Here is a 17,461-nt window from a genome sequence, read left to right on the forward strand (position 1 = left end):
GCGAGAAAAGGGAAAACTTGGCAGCTATGATCCTAGGACCTGCCTTTGGGGGCTGTGGGACTCAATGGCATTGTTATGGGGCACCTTTGGGATAAGCTTGTAACATTTGCCTAGAGCTGTGGGGCTCCAGGAAGGGGTGGAGCAGAAAGGCCTTCCTGTACAATGGAAAGGGTAGACCTTAAGGGAGTGGGCTGCCTCAGCAAGGTTGGATAGTCCAAACTTTGGTTATTAGTTAGATCCCACACCTTTGGAGATTAGTTTTGGGGTTAAATATTTTAATAAAGGTGGCCCAGTTCACCCAAACCTTTGCATCTTGCTTTCTTATTTCCCTGCGTGGTCAAAAAGAGCAGATATAAGTGCCATAGTTATCTCCATCCCAATATTGCAGAAGTTATCATCAGAGGGTGGTCTTAGATGGTGTTCTCTACTGGAAGGTCTGTCCAGTTCAAGTCAAGTATGAAGCTAAACAAATCAAAAAGGGAGGTGGGGTAAGGGGCCTTGAAGCTGCCAATCAGCAGTTAGCACCCGGACCGCAAACTGAGGAGCGACACAGGTCACCTGCTCATAGTGTTGGTCAGATGACCATATTTCTATTTAACTTATACCAATTCTTTCTAAATGTGCATCATGACACAAAAATCAGCATGCATGAATCAGTTTCTTCTTTTGTCCTCTTGTTTGGTGATGTGTGCCCTCATTTTTCTGCTGATGAATAAGTGGCCACCCAACTGCTTGCCATTCACATTTCTTCATTCTTCATTCTTCATCCTAACGAGGGGCAAAACACGAGGATCTGGAAGGATTCTCAGGATTTGTGTCTATCTGAGATGATATCTGCCATTTGGGATATCAATTAGGGAGTTTTAAATTTGGATGGCTAGCCTAAAATTAGATGTGCAGCTTGGCTTTTCCATCATGTTTCTTTCCACTTTGGCAATGAAACATCCTTTCTTTTCATTTCTTTTTCTTTTACACTACCCCCCACCCCACCCCACCCCCGCCAGCTTTTATACTTACAGAGAAAATGTTTTGACAGGAGATGAGTTCAGGGGAGAAAGGGAGAGGAGGATGGCCATGACAAGCAATGAATAAAATAATGAGAACAAAAGGCTGTTTTATGAAAAGCAAGGACATATAATGAAAGCTGAGTTGAATAACTAGGGAAGAATGAGAGTGAACATGTTAACTGGGGCAGTTGGGGGGGGGAGGGAGAAACCTGTAATGGAAGATAGAATTTGCCTGCATTTTGACCTCAGTCTCTATAAATAACCACACAGGTGGTATTGTTTTATGCTTATCTTCCTGGGCTTCTTCTTCTTCCTTCTTTGGCGATCACTTGTAGGCTTAATATAGCTCTTACTGGATAAGCTTCCTTCGTTTGGAGGGCATGCCACACTGGAAACTTAGACTTCTCTAGTATTACTGCCTGTGGTAATATTTGGGAAGGAATCTGCAGCCATATGAGCACACACCCTAATGTCCACATGTTGAGCAAAGAAGCACAAGAGCAGCTGCTCACACGTAGGTACTTCATGCTGTCAGGACCCTGAACATGCAGGTGGTGGTGGTGAGTGAATTCGTCATTTATGTCAGGGCTGCACTGAGGAGGAATGGTGGGAGCCTCCCCCTGCTCCTGATCAGGATCCTGAATCTTCCCAGGAGCAGTGGGACAGTATACTGTAGATTTGGAACAGTGGTTTGCAGAAGGACATAGTTCAGAAGGCAGAAGCTGGGAAGTACTGGGTGGGGAACAGTTAGGAGGAGGAGAACAGGGAGAGAGAGAGAGAGAGAGAGTTAACAGACTCACTGTTGCTGGAAAGCATCCAGCCGCTCAGCCCAAGGTCAAGAAGAGCACAGAAAGCAAAGTGGTTGCGAGATCAAGTTGCAAGACACGGGAGTGACGTGGGTGATTAGGGAGGAAGTGGGTGGAACCCTTAATTGGGAACACCTTCATTCCGAGGAATGGATTCTTTGTTCTCTCACTGTGATCATTAAAATTTCTAACTAGTAAGAGACTCCTTTCGCTTTGTTCTGCTTATCTACTGCCAACGAAGGGAAGGAAACCGAGTCCCTGAAGCCTGACATTCATTACAGATATCCACACTCAATGTGTGGCTGTAGGGACTATGTCAGTGTTAGGGGCAAGGACAGAAGATGTGCTTCTGCTTTATCTTGCACACTTTAATTCTTTGTGTTGAAAGCATAGTAAAGAGGTCTATGATTACAGGCCACTTGTGGGAACCAAGATATACTGGAAGGTTTGAAAGGGAAATTAGGTGCTCCAGGCAAATGGAGAAAACAGGGGTCAGCAAACTTTTTCAGCCAGTCCACTGTCCCTCAGACCTTGTGGGGGGCCGGACTATATTTTGGGGGGAAATATGAACGAATTCCTATGCCCCACAAATAACCCAGAGATGTATTTTAAATAAAAGGACACATTCTACTCATGTAAAAACACCAGGCAGGCCGCACAAATGACCCAGAGATGCATTTTAAATAAAAGGACACATTCTACTCATGTAAAAACATGCCGATTCTGGACCATCCGCGGGTCGGATTTAGAAGGCGATTGGGCCGCATCCTGCCCCCGAGCCTTAGTTTGGGAACCCCGATTTAGACGAAGAACAATGTGGCGTAGAAAAATTAGTATTACTGCCTGCGGTAATATTTGGGAAGGAATCTGCAGCTATATGAACACAAGAAAGATGTGTGCATCAAAACATTATGATCCAGGTTTTGGGTTTGTGCTGTTGTGCTCTCAGTGAACATAAACTTATTGTCAAAACACATACTGTTTAGTATTCATTGTGCTTCTTCCAGATTTTTGTCTTTTTTGTGGGCAGAGTCCTATGTTTCTCTGATTTCTCTTGAAATGATCGAGTTTGTTATTTCGGTGCTAGAGATATTACTGGGAAGTTATTAGCTGTTCAATCAAAGCAATGTAATGTATATCCATTCTCTTTATGCTAATACAAAAAGGAAGCTGGTTACTTTGGCAGTGAAATTGTAGTGGCTATGTCATCACATGCCTAACCACATCTCCTTGCTGCAGTCTGGACTTTTTAAAAAGAATCCCTGCCGTGTAAAACAAATAGTAAACCTCCTGCTGCTAGGCAAGCAGACACTGAGGTGCGGGGACTGGGCAGAAGCACTTTTACCATGCAAGTCGGAAAGTATTTAATTTAATGCAATTAGGAAAAAAAGAAATGGCTGTATATGGATGCAACAGCAATTATGGCAAGAGAATAGCACGCCTAGAAAACTGTGAAAATTTATTTCTGTCTTGCCTTCCTGAGAGTTTTAACGAGGCTGAAGGCATGGGAATAAAATGCTTTGGAAAACTATGTACAACCTACCGTAGAGAAGCTAAAAAACATGAACTGAAGACAAGGGTCCATAGGGAATCAAAAGCAGGAAGAATAGGGGGCAAGTCTTCCTCCAAGCTTCCATGCCTCATCAAATAATAATAATAATAATAATAATAATAATAATAATAATAATATTTTATTTATACCCCGCCCTTCTGGCCGGGTCTCCCCCGCTACTCTGGGCAGCTTCCAAAATACATCAAAATACAGTACATTAAAATATCACAGACTAAAAACTTCCCTAAACAGGGCTGCCTTTGGGTATTTTTTAAATGTCAGGTAGTTGTTTATCTCTCTGACCTCTGATGGGAGGGTGTTCCACAGGGTGGGTGCCACTACCGAGAAGGCCCTCTGCCTGGTTCCCTGTAGCTTTGCTTCTTGCTGTGAGGGAACCGCCAGAAGGCCCTTGGTGCTGGACCTCAGTGTCTGGGCTGAACGATGGGGGTGGAGACGCTACTTCAGGTATACAGGACCGAGGCCGTTTAGGTAGGGCTTTAAACGTTAGCACCAACACTTTGAATTGTGCTCAGAAACGTACTGGGAACCAATGTAGATCTCTCAGGACCGGTGTTATGTGGTCTCGGCAGCTGCTCCCAGTCACCAGTCTAGCTGCCACATTCTGGATTAATTGCAGTTTCTGGATTAATTGCCACATTCTGGATTAATTGCCGCATTCTTGATTAATTGCTACCTTCAAAGGTAGCCCCATGTAGAGCGCATTGCAGTAGTCCAAGCAGGAGATAACCAGAGCATGCACTACTCTGGTGAGACAGTCTGCGGGCAGGTAGGGTCTCAGCCTGCGTACCAGATGGAGCTGGTTCCTTTCAAAGAGTTGGAAGGAAGGAAAAGTTACACTAATCCATCCACTGCAACAGCATACCCAGATTCCCACCCCAGCAGTTTCATTCTGTCCACATTTTTGCCAGAATAATCAGCCAGCTTGTCGCTGCATTCTAGACAGGTGCCTGCATAGAAGATAGGTTGAGATGTCTGAAACAAGTCAAGGTTTCTTGAGCCATTCAGACTTCTTTGACACACACACACACACAAACACACACACACACACACACACACACACACACATATATATATATATATATATATATATATATATATATAGCGTGGGAAATAACGTTTTTCATATAATATAATATAGTATAGCATAGTATAGTAGAGTATATAATAATTCCATAATTCATATAATATATAATAATTCATATAATATATAATAATTCTAGCAAGTCAGATGTCAGATAATTATTCTGAATATTAGTTTTGTTTTCTGACTTCACTGTTTATACAGGATGTAAAGTAGATTATTGCATGACATCCTTTACAAGTCATTTTACCAGGAACAATTTAATGGCCAAATGAAAGTGAGGGAAGCCAGTGTGCTGCGTGGATTCATGAGTATAATTTCTTCTGTACAAATCAGAATTTGTTTTATGATTATAGTGTTGTCATTTTTGACATTGCACACAATGGCTCTGCAGTGGGCTACATCTAAAGCCCTCCATTAAAAATTCAGTTCGTTTTGTCTCTCCCGGTTTAAAGGGACTGTGTGAACCAGCAATCATGCTATAGATGGAATAATAATTAAAATGTAGGAGAAAGAGCAGCATTAATGGGTTTTGGCATACATTTTAATGTACCAGCACCGTGCTGCTTAAACCTCAGACATCCTAATCCAAAACAAAGGAAATGTTTCTAGGGAAGGTAAAATGGATTTCAATGCCAAACTAGGGTCAAACCAAAGATGTGTGTAAAGAGGCTTTTTTCCCTTGGTCCAGTGACTGAGGGGTCCAGGGAAGTACAGCAACAACATGGAGTGCCCCTCATATCTGGACAGACAAGATGCATTTAAACATTGCAACTTCTATACCAAACACTGCCATGAAGAAGAGATTGTAGGTGACAATATTATAATAATAATAATAATAATAATAATAATAATAATAATAATAATAATAATAATAATAATATCCTGCCCATCTAGCTGGGTTTCCCCAGCCACTATGGGCGACTTCCACAGAACATTAAAATACAATAATCTAGGTAAAAGTAAAGGGCCCCTGACCATCAGGTCCGGTCGTGTCGGACTCTGGGGTTGCAGCGCTCATCTCTCTCTATAGGCTGAGGGAGCCGGCGTTTGTCCGCAGACAGCTTCCGGGTCATGTGGCCAGCATGACAAAGCTGCTTCTGGCGAACCAGAGCAGCACACGGAAATGCTGTTTACCTTCCCGCTGGAGCGGTCCCTATTTATCTACTTGCACTTTGATGTGCTTTCAAACTGCTAGGTGGGCAGGAGCTGGGACCGAGCAACAGGAGGTTCTCGCAGCGAGGGAACCGCCAGAAGGCCCTCGGCACTTGACCTCAGTGTCCGGATAGAACAATGGGGGTGGAGACGCTCCTTCAGGTATACTGGACCAAGGCCGTTTAGGGCTTTAAAGGTCAGCACCAACACTTTGAATTGTGCTCGGAAACGTCCTGGGATGCTCACACAGGGATGGTGATAAGAGACACTTGGAGCAGGGCTTTCAATGTGGCTGTCCATTCTGTGGAACAGGCATCATTCCTGTTGAGATATGCCAGGGGCCCATCATCTCTGCTTTCTGGAAAAATCTGGAGACATTTTTTGTTCTGATAAGCTTTCCCAGCTAGATGAACAGTTCTCTTGCCACAGGTTCATCTTCTGTTTTTGTGTGTGTTGTTTTTAACTATCTTTTGGTTGATTTTTATCATGTTTTGTACATAGCCTTCAGATATATATGTGGAAGATGGCATGGTCTTTGTTGAACCACCTGTCCCACCTATAAATACCATGGATTGAAGCTGGGACCTACTGAATGAAAAGCAGACACTCCACCACTGATCTATGACCCTTAGTTTTCCTTAGAGTAGGGAAATGACTTCCGGTGGGAAGAGAATGACAGAAAGTTTGGTAAAGCCCATTTCATTCTAGACCTGAACTTGAAGGCTTCTGGGCCCAACTCATAACAGACGGTGGCCTTTTAAACTGGGGAAATTATAGCCCCACCCCACCCCCACCAAAATGCCAATTTGTACCCAGCTCCATTTATAGGTTGTGGCATGGTCTGCAGTTTTTGTCCCCTGTCGTTCTGGTACACTTCTTGCATGGATTGTGTCCACTGACCCACTGAGCTCTGCCCCAGCCAGAAATGTCTCTATTTTGAGGTGTTGGATAGTATGTGCCCCTGCCTGGCTGATGGGGAGAAGGAGGTCACAACTGGTACAAAAAGAATGTGTTCTTCCATTGCACATTTTCTTCATGAGGAAGAAGGTTCTATTTCTAAGATGGTCTACATATGCTTTGCTTATGGCTATGACTGAACTGAGCCATTTGGGAATGGATTCAGTTTACTGTACAGGTAAGCAACCTTCATTTTACACATGAGCACTATTAAATCTCCTAGCCTCTCTCTCTCTCTGCCTCTCTCTCTCTCTGCCTCTCTGCCTCTCTCTCTCTCTCTGTAGCTGAATTTCTTCAGAAATGGAGAACAGTCTGGGTACTGGCATGCATCAGTAACTTGGCCTTGCCTCAAGTAAGCCCTTATCCTATTTTGTGTTCATAATCTTTTCTATTGAGTCAAGCAGCTGCCTCCCCGTAAGATAAAGCGTGAGTAGGTAAGAATGAACAAAGTTCACTGCTCCGTGGTAGGAGGGGGAGGAGAGAGAGAATAAGAAGCAGATAATTTTAAACAACTTAGGTAAGGAAAAGTAGATGGGAATAAACAGGATTTCAGGTTCCAAGGCAATATATAATACTCAGCAAATTCAGGTGCTTGATTCTTCTTTCTTTTCCCCCGAATTTTCACTAGGTTCTGTTTTCCTCCACATTGTGAGTGATAAGAATAGGATGTTGAACAATTTCTACTAGAAATTCCTTTGTAGCTCCTCTGTGAAGACTTCCCGGAGAGCTTTTTGCTGTCAGCACGTTTCGGGATTCATCAATGTTGCATGAATATTTCTGTTTTCTGGCAGCTAAAAAAGAGAGGTTCCTTTTAGCATCTGCTTCCCAGCATACAGAGTGGTGCTTACGAATGCGGAATATGTTCGAATATGGCGCTGTGAGTTCTCCCTTCAAACCTTGATTATAATTATTGACGATCCTGAGCTCATTAGCTATGGTGGTCAAAGATGGAGCAAATCTGAGAAAGGAGGGGCAAGTATTTCATCTCTGGAATATATCCACTGTATTCTGACTTGTTTCGCATCTGAAGTTAGTTCATGAAACAAGATTGCTCCAAAGGTATAATAATAGAGTCATTGTTTTAGGTGAAGGCTCAGCAGGTGGGCTGAAGTCTTTTGCACCAGGTCCTGGATATCTTTCCCATTCCCGATAATAATAATAATAATAATAATAATAATAATAATAATAATAATAATAATACCCCAGCCACCTGGCTGGGTTTCCCCAGCCACTCTGGGCAGCTTCCAACAGGATATTAGAAACACAATAAAAGGTCAAACATTAAAAACTTCCCTAAACAGGGCTGCCTTCAGATGTCTTCTAAAAGTCAGATAGTTGTTTATTTCCTTGACATCTGATAGGAGGGAGTTCCACAGGGCAGGCATCACTACCGAGAAGGCCCTCTGCCTGGTTTTAACTTTTGTTTTGCTTTTGTTTACAAGGTGGCCAAAGTTATACATCAGAGCAAATCTGTGTCCTAGGCCTACACACCAAATCTTTTAAATACTTAGCAACTGGGAATATCTGGGAATTCCATTGCAAATGGAAAAGGGAAGAGAAATTGCTGCAATTTGCAAGTTCATCCAAGCTCAGGAATAGAAACCATGCAAGCAAATGTGAGCAATATCTGCTTTCGTTGTTTTTATTTAGCAAACATTACACTAACAATGGTTTTCTGCATTGTTGTAGACATTTATCTTCTGTTGGAATTAATTACATAACTAATTAGGGAATAAATTACCTTAGTTTTGGATAGCAAAGCTAATAACACTGGTTTTAGTGGAAGCCAAACTGCGGCAGAAAGGAAACAGAGCTGAATTCGACAAACACAGGACTGGACGATGGCTCCTTACATCCCTATTAGAAACACCTCTGCATAGCAATTTAAATGTGGGAGGGGGGAGCTGATTTAGAAAGCTGCTTTAGATGGAGTTTCTGTTCTCATCTTTTCCTTCCAGGTGCTCTACTGGAGTTTTAGGAAGGCATTTTATCTTCTTTCTGAATATTGTATTATAGCACCAGCAAATTGATTCATGTGCATGGCTTGCAATATATCAAAAAGATTGGACTTAGGAGATACTTGGGGATGTTTTACATCTTTGCACCTATGTTTAGGAAGGCGTGATTGCCATGCACGACTCTTATGTTAAAACCACATTTTCCATAGCTGCCAAGTTATCCCTTTTTTACAGGGATTTTCCCTTATGCTGAATAGGCTTCCTCGCGAGAAAAGTGAAAACTTGGCAGCTATGCATTTTCTTTCTTTTTTACCAAATGTGATTCTGCTATAACTTTAAAAAAAATAAGAAGAAAGGGAAAATGCAGTGCCATGAATAGTTTTACGGCCTTCATTGCTGTTTGTGTTGATCAGGTGCTATACTAAGGGCTAAGGAAGCCTAAGTTTAGAATCACAGAATCATAAAATTGTAGAGTTGGAAGATCTAACCCCAAGCGTCATCTAGTCCAGCCCCCTGCAATGCAGGAATCTTAACTGAAGTATCCATGACAGATGGCCACCCTACCTCTGTTTGAAAACCTCCAAGGAAGGAGAGACCACCACCTCTTGTGGGAGTCTGTTCCACTGTTGAACCGCTCTTACGGTCAGAAAGTTCTTCCTGATGTTTTGTCTGAATCTCCTTTCTTGTAACTTGATGACATGGGTTTGGGTCCTACACTCTGAAGCATCTTCCACGTGACAGCCCTTGAGATATTGGATGATGGCTATCATATCTCTTCTCAGACTCCTCTTTTCCAGGCTAAACATACCTAGCTCCTTCAACTGTTCGTCATAAGGCTTGGTTTCCAGACCCTTGATCATTTTTGTCGCTGTCCTCTACACATGTTCCGGATTGTCGATATCCTTCTTAAATGGTGGCAATCAGAACGGAACACAGTTCTCCATGGGTGACCAAGGCAGAAAAGAGTGGAACTATTACATCCCTTGATCTGGATACTATACATTTGTTGATGCAGCCTAGAAAAGCATTAGGTGTTTTTGGGGGGTGGGGAGTGGGGGCTGCTGCTGCTGCATCACACTGTTGACTCATGTTAAGCTTATGATCCACTAATACCCCTAGATCCTTTTCACATGTACTACTGACAAGCCAGATGTCCCCCACTGTATATTAGTGCAGCTGGTTATTCTTGCCTGAGTGTAGAACCTTTCATTTGTCCCTATTAAAATTTATTTTGTTAGCTTGGTCCCAGTTCTTCAATCTGTTAAGGTCATCTTGAATCCCAATGTATTAGCAACCCCTAATTTGTCATATGCAAATTAGATGAGCATCTCCTCAATTCCTTCATCCAGGTCATTTATAAAGGGACAGAACCCTGTGGCACCTTACTTGTCCTTTCTTTCAAGGATGACGAGGAATCATCAGTTAGCACTCTTTGGGTCCAGTCAGTCACCCAGCTACAAATCCATCTAATAGGCTACTTACCTGACCTAGCCTACAATATACCAGTTTCTCCACAAGAATTGCATGGAAGATTTTGTCAAAGACCTCACTGAAATCAAGATATACTACGTCTGCAGCATTCCCCTGATCTGATAAGCTCGTAACTCAATCATAAAACGAAATGAGGCTCATCAGGCATGGCTTGCTTTTGAGAAACCTTTAGAGGAGCAAGGAATTTGTTGGACCTTACATTCTTGGCAGAGTTTGAATTCCTACGGATATCAGGGTAGTTGAAGTCTCCCATGACTACTCTATCTATCCTTTCTGAATGTTTTGTAACCTGCTCTAGGAAGGCACCATCCAAGTCTTCAGTCTGTCTTGGAAGTCTACAGCAGATACTCATAGTAAGGTCACAGTTGTTTCTCTCAAACTACTGTTTTAAGTTGACCAAAGTGCCCCTATGTAGCATTGCTCCAGATTGTTGTGAGGAATTTAAATGGCACCTCCAAGTTGTGGGAGGCCAGGGGCTGTATCAGTGCTGGGGGCCCTGGCAGATGCTCAATGATGTCTTAAATGCCACTTGCTACAGAGGTATGCTTGGTGTGCACTAGAAACCAGGGTTTTAGTGCTGCACCTCTAGCCTTCTGGAATCAGTTACCAATTGAAATGAGACAAGCATCTTGGTATTTATGCACCTATTGGAGTCATTTTGTTTTAGAGGCTTTTCCCTGAAGTGCGATAACCCATCATTTTCTGGAATAATAACTGTAGAAGTATATAACTGATTTTATTGTCATTTCGTTCACTGCCTTCGTAATGTGTTTTGTTTTATTTTTGCCCGGGTGAACAGAAATGCTTTTAATTGCTGGAGAAAATGCATTGCTGAAGGTGCCTGCTAGATCTCTGACATATATGGGTATTATGAAGCTTTTGACTCTTTCTCTGTCACTGCCAAGATTACATAGCCACAATTTAGGGGAAGTTGGTTGGTGGGTGGAAATATATGTTTATTATTATTTTTTATTGAATTTATATTCCACCCTATACCCGCAGGCTTATTTATGCTCCCCTCTAACAAAAGTTCTTATTTCATTGAGCACTGCTTTGGAAACACTTCTGTTGTGAAGTGGTTTATAAATCTTCAAATAAATAAAGTGCTGATGCCAGGACGGCGCTCTATTTCAAATGCCATTTTATGCTGCTTACCTGTTTTATTGTCATTTTTATATCATGGTGAGCTGCTCTGAGAGACCACGGCTGAAAGCATGTGAAACAATAAATATATCAAAGTCAACAATGGAGTCTGTTGACAGGCACATGAGTTGCTGTTGATGAGTTCAGATTTCCTTGCTTGCCACTGCAAAATGAAGTTGTTGTTTTTTAAACACCCCCCTGGTTAAAGCGCTCCTAACTAATAAGCAGTGATATGTACAGCAGACTTCTCTGCTTCTACCTGAGCCTGCTTCCCTGGCTCCCTCCTGACTGTTTTCACAACAGCTGACCGGTGCTGTTCTGCTTGTGACAGGCATCTACATGATTCATTGAGGCTTACATCATTGACTTCAAGGTCCGACATGAGGGTTCTCCGAGAGCAGTTTTCTCTCCCACCGCCTTGTTGTCTTCATTAATAAGTCACAGCTAAGGTCACAGGCTTCTAGTAAATTGGACCCATAATGCATACATAATTAGACAGGCCTCCAGAAGTGTTTGTGCTCTCAAGACAACCATAAACATTAAGTTAGTGCTGCCACACAGGTACGTTTCCTTTCCCCCTTGAAGTACTTAAGCTGACAGCACTATCAATAGGGGTGGGGGCCAGTGCGGGGGGGAGTGGAGACCCAGCCACCATTTCCTTTCTGTGATTCTGGCCCTGGAACTCTTTCATCCACCTTCTATGGTGATGACCATATGAGGCATAATTTGATTCTTTAACCTCAGATTGCTTGGCATTGCCTCAGCTGGACTGCCAAACTGGATAATAAAAACTTGTCTGGCTGAGGAACATCAGAATATTATCCCTCACAGATGCACATTTATAAAATAGCGCTCTCTCGCACTCTTTCTCTCTCTCACACACACACACACTGCAAAAAGGATCTGGCTGAATTACTCCTTGTTCTTTGGCAATATATTTCTACTGGAAGAGAAACAAGTGTGCAAAGGAAACAGCTCTACCCACAACACTCTGCCTTTCACATGAAATTTATTAATTTTTTTGGAATTTGTTATATATATATTGCAGTGGTCTGCAGAAAAAGTCTGGTAAGTCTCTTTGTTGAAGAATTGTTTGGCGGCAGCCATGACAGTTAAGAGTGGCATCATAATGGTTTAACTGTATAGTGCGGACATGGCCCAAAACAAGTTAATGTGGGGCAAGGCTATCAGTAGCTACCAGCCATGATGGCTATACAGTGGTACCTCTACTTACGAATTTAATGCGTTCCAAACGCACATTTGTAAGTCGAAAAAAATTGTAAGCCAAATCCCATAGGAATGCATTGGGAGAAAAAAATCGTAAGTCGAAGCAACCCTATCTAAACTGCATCCAAGATGGTGGACGGAGCTCCATTCATAAGTAGAAACATTCGTAAGTAGAGTTATTTGTAAGTAGAGGTACCACTGTACCAATACCAATTGCTGTGAATCATAAGTGGAGAGAGTTCTCTTGTGTTTGAATCCTGATTACGGGCTTCCCACAGGCATCTCATTGACCGCTGTGAGAACAAGATACATTCACTCACTCACTCACTCACTCACTCATTTCATAAAATTTATACATTGCTTGATGGGGAGGGAACCCCTCACAGCAGTTGAAAAAGATGATGGACTTGATGGGCCTTTGGTCTGATCTAGCAAGCTTCTTCTCATGGTATTATAATAACAAAGTAGGCTGAGCCAATCCAGAGCCTTTTTGAATATCAACCCATTCTCCTCAATCTCCCCATTGCTCACTTGCTTGTCTCCTCTCTGTGGACTCAATCCATAAAACTGCAGAAAAAGAGGAAGTGAGGCAGGTGGAGGATGCCGCTCCCTGTTCTGTCCCTTGTCATGTCTTGTATGCTTGGGAAGGGCAGGAGAACATAAATGGACAGCTAGTAGGAAGAGCTGCACAAGCCATAGGAGGCTATGGAGGTCAGCAGTGGATCCTTGGCAGGGATAAGGTTCTCAGCAGGTACCCAGTGGTGCTTCCTTTGATGCCAGGCCTGATCCTTTTATAGAATCATAGAATTGTAGAGTTGGAAGGGACCATGAGGGCCATCGAGTCCAAACCCCTGCAATGCAGAACCTGTGGCCCTGGGATTAAGAGTCTCATGCTCTACTGAAAAAGCTATCCCAGCAGCCACTTGCAAAAGCTTAATTGAACGCACTAGGACTTCTTTTTTGACAAGTGCTTTGTGAATTGATTTTGTCTATTCTCACAAAGTTATTTCATGTTGTTGTTGTTTAGTCGTGTCCGGCTCTTCGTGACCCCATGGACCACAGCACGCCAGGCACTCCTGTCTTGCACTGCCTCCCACAGTCTGGTCAAACTCATGTTCGAAGCTTCAAGAACACTGTCCAACGATCTCGTCCTCTGTCATCCCCTTCTCCTAGTGCCCTCAATCTTTCCCAACATCAGGGTCTTTTCCAGGGAGTCTTCTCTTCTCATGAGGTGGCCAAAGTATTGGAGCCTCAGCTTCAGGATCTGTCCTTCCAGTGAGCACTCAGGGCTGATTTCCTTTCATGTTATAAACTGCGTTTTAAATGTTCTAAATGTACAGTGAGGACTTGGAAGTAGTTAACTGCAACAGACTATTGAGAGTAGCTCATTAACTCACTCCAGCACTGTGATACACCAACTGTCGTTCAATATCTGACCATATATTAGCCTTCCCATCAGAAAACCAGAAAATGCAGAGACTGAATATTCATATGAGGCCAATGTATTCCTAAAGTTTATCGATCTGCATCACTAATGAAGTGGGAACAGAGTTTGAATGAATAATTTGCCACAAATAATTTACTTGATGAGTTTTCCCTATTTTCCCTGTTCACTAATTATCCACTGGTAGATAAGAGTCTTGAATATTTTAGTTAATTCCCCAAATGTTTGCCAAATAACTGCAATAGCAAAAAAATAAAAAAATAAAAAATCTGGCATGTGATATTGTGTCAGTTCCAGTTGCAAGTCATGCAGCTGACATGGAATCTGTTACTAGCAGAAATATGTGCATCAGAAATACTTGGTTCATTTCCTGTGGATCTTTTGTAATATTTGGACTTCATTTGAAATACACATCGTCATCCACCCCTGCCCCCACAACAGGTACTGTAGACTTGTAATGCACCATTGTGAGTTTGGGGGTGCCATACTCCTCTATGTTCCTGGATCCACTAAGTGTTAAAATTCAATCAAGTCTCGAGTTAATCTGGATGCCTGACTGGAAGAAAGAAGAAGTTGCCACCAAAGAAGAATGGATACGAAAAGCAATGGACTACGCGGAATTGACCAAGCTACCAGCAAAAACAAGATAACCTAATGTGGATTGTCTTGTGGAAGAATGAGAGCCTTTTTGGAATATCTAAAGAAATATTATAGTATGATGAATTCGTGAGCAGGATTTGAACTATGAGCGACAGAAGGAACCCAAGATTATTATATGGTGGTTATGATATAAGAGAGAGAAAATATGGCGCAGCAAGGGGGATAAATGAAAAAAACACACCATGGAAAATGAGAGAGGAAGTCGAAAAAAGGAAAAAAAATATGTTTCGGAATGTATATGTGAAATTTCTGAAATGTAATAAAATATAATGATTTAAAAAAGAAGAAAGCAAAGGAGAGGGAGATGTGTTTCATACAGGAAATGGGTGGTGCCCCTCCCTCAACTCGCAGATAGTGATAAAGACAAAAGCCAGAGTTTAGAGTTGAGTCTGCAGCAAGCTGGGAAGCTAAAGAGTCAGAGCATTATGTTTGATTTCTATTTGAACCCAAGGCTATAGGATAAACAAGACTTTTTTGGGGTGTTGATGCTGTAATCCCTCCATTATTTGCTCAAGTGGTATACAGCACTGGCAGAGGAAGAGGAGTGGGGGGGAGCGCATTGCCCCCGGCAGCACGATCCTGGCAGGGTGCCATCATGGCTGCCCCCCTGCCCTCGCTGGGTGCCACGCCCCCGCAAGCAGCGCACCCCGCCCCCAGGAGGTGCCCCAGCCCCACCCTCGCCTGCTCTTCACCCTCCAGTGCCAGAGCATGAAGCTCCGCCACTGGTATACAGTATATGTGTAATAAACCATATATCCTAAAGACACCACAGTCTCCACTGTTCCTCATTTCCAAAAGGAAACAAACCCTGGGTAAATGCCTGGAACCCCTGGAATCTTGCATTGTGCATAGATTGAGGTAGCATGCAACAATATTATTTTGCCTCCCTACCACCTTTGAAACAGTACAGTCCTGTCTCTGCAGTGCGAGGGCTTTATTCCTATTGGTAAGTTAGGAGACACTAAGTTCACTCAAAAGTGATCCGAAAGCCAGATAGTTCCATTAAAGTGATCACAATCTACACCATTACAAGAGACTGAATAAAAGATAAATCTCTGCCTAGGACTAATAGCCTAAAGGCCAAACTACCTTCTGCAAGTTATCTGTGATTGGATCTCCCAGTGGTTTTTTGTTTTGTACTGTAAAATAACAGGGGAGGATAAGGACTGTGAATTTAGACAGAGTAGTAGTGGTACTGGAAAAGGGAACCTTTAATCTATGCCATTTTCCCTGTCTGAATCACGCCCCCCCCCCAAATCACCTCACAAAAGACGGTGCCTGTACTTCTTAGATGGGAACAAAAAAGAGAATTATCACAAAAGATGCTAGTAATGATGAATGTTTATTTCGAAATGGTGCAAATGCTCCAGTAGAGCAAATTCATTATTTTATGCAATTCTTAAAGGAGCATTACATGTCTTTCCCACATGCTGGTAGAATTATTTTCTGCATTAAAATCACAATCTGGAATGGTAAAAGCAGTAATTAGATCATAAAAATACATATTTGCTCACAAATGATAACTTGTAGAGAGAATCTTTGCATAACTGGAATGACAGAAAGCTGCTGTTACCTGTCAATGCACCCAGAAAACAAACACATAATAGAGTCTTTATTTTCCAGCATAAAAGGTAAAAGGGAAAGGTAAAGGACCCCTGGATAGTTAAGTCCAGTCCAAGGTGACTGGGGTGTGGCGCTCATCTTGCTTCAGGCCGAGGGAACCGGCGTTTGTCCAGACAGCTTTCCGGGTCATGTGGCCAGCATGACTAGACAGCTTCTGGTGCAACAAAACACCATGACAGAAGCCAGAGTGCACAGAAACGCCATTTACCTTCCCACCACAATGGTAACCTATTTATCTGCTTGTACTGATATGCTTTTGAACTGCTAGGTTGGCAGAAGCTCGGGTAGAGCTACAGGAGCAATCAAGATTATGCCCTTCAACTGTACAACTTATAAGATCCTCAGGTCTACGCAAGCAAACAAAATATTATTCTCTGAATAAAGGGAAATTTGGGGTGGAAAGGGAAGAAGCTAGCAGTGTCTCGGGCTTTCAAAGTTTTACAAGGATTGTCAAGGTGTAGTAATTTTCTGTCTTTCCGAGCCTGGATTCTTTGTTCTGATTTAAGTCTTCCATCGCAGGCTTTTTCTCTGAACTTTCTGAACTCTGAGCCAGTGTGGTGTAGTGGTTAAGAGCAGTAGACTCGTAATTTGGGGAACCGGGTTCACATCCCTGCTCCTCCACATGCAGCTGCTGGGTGACCTTGGGCTAGTCACACTTCTCTGAAGTCTCTCAGCCCCACCCACCTCACAGGGTTTCTGTTGTGGGGGAGGAGGGGAAAGGAGATTGTTAGCCGCTTTGAGACTCCTTTGGGTAGTGATAAAGCAGGATATCAAATCCAAACTCTTCTTCTCTTCTCCTTTCCAACCTTCATTCATAAGAACATATGAGCCCTGCTGGATCATGTCAAAGTCTAGCATCTTGTTCTCACAATGGCTAACATGGAAAGGTGGCAAGCGGAACGTGAGTGCATTCATTCTGGTGTCACGAGGAATCCAGACAACATAGTTGGCTAGCATGTTGCGTTTTACTATTCCCTGACTTGTAGTTTTGTTTTTAAAGGACCAGATTTGTGTTTGTCTTTCAGACTTGTGCTATAATTGAAGTGCCAAGATTTTACATGGGGACTGCAAAATTATACAGATACAAGTGGCAGCAGGGACGATCTGTGAGTTTCAGTAGATGTGCTTGGTAGTGATGTTTTTTCACCATTCCTATTACGGTCCAGCTGCACAAGTCCTGAGCTACTGAAACCTTTAAAAATATAGTAATCTGTAGCACACATTTCCACATGGTGCAACTCCATTAGCACCATATTAGATTTACTTCTGAGTAAACATTCTTAGCACCCTCTCTCTCTCTCTCTCTCTCTCTCTCTCTCTCTCTTTGTTACATACA

This window comes from Zootoca vivipara, chromosome 2 (assembly GCF_963506605.1).
Source record: "Zootoca vivipara chromosome 2, rZooViv1.1, whole genome shotgun sequence".
In the NCBI taxonomy this organism is placed as follows: domain Eukaryota; kingdom Metazoa; phylum Chordata; class Lepidosauria; order Squamata; family Lacertidae; genus Zootoca; species Zootoca vivipara.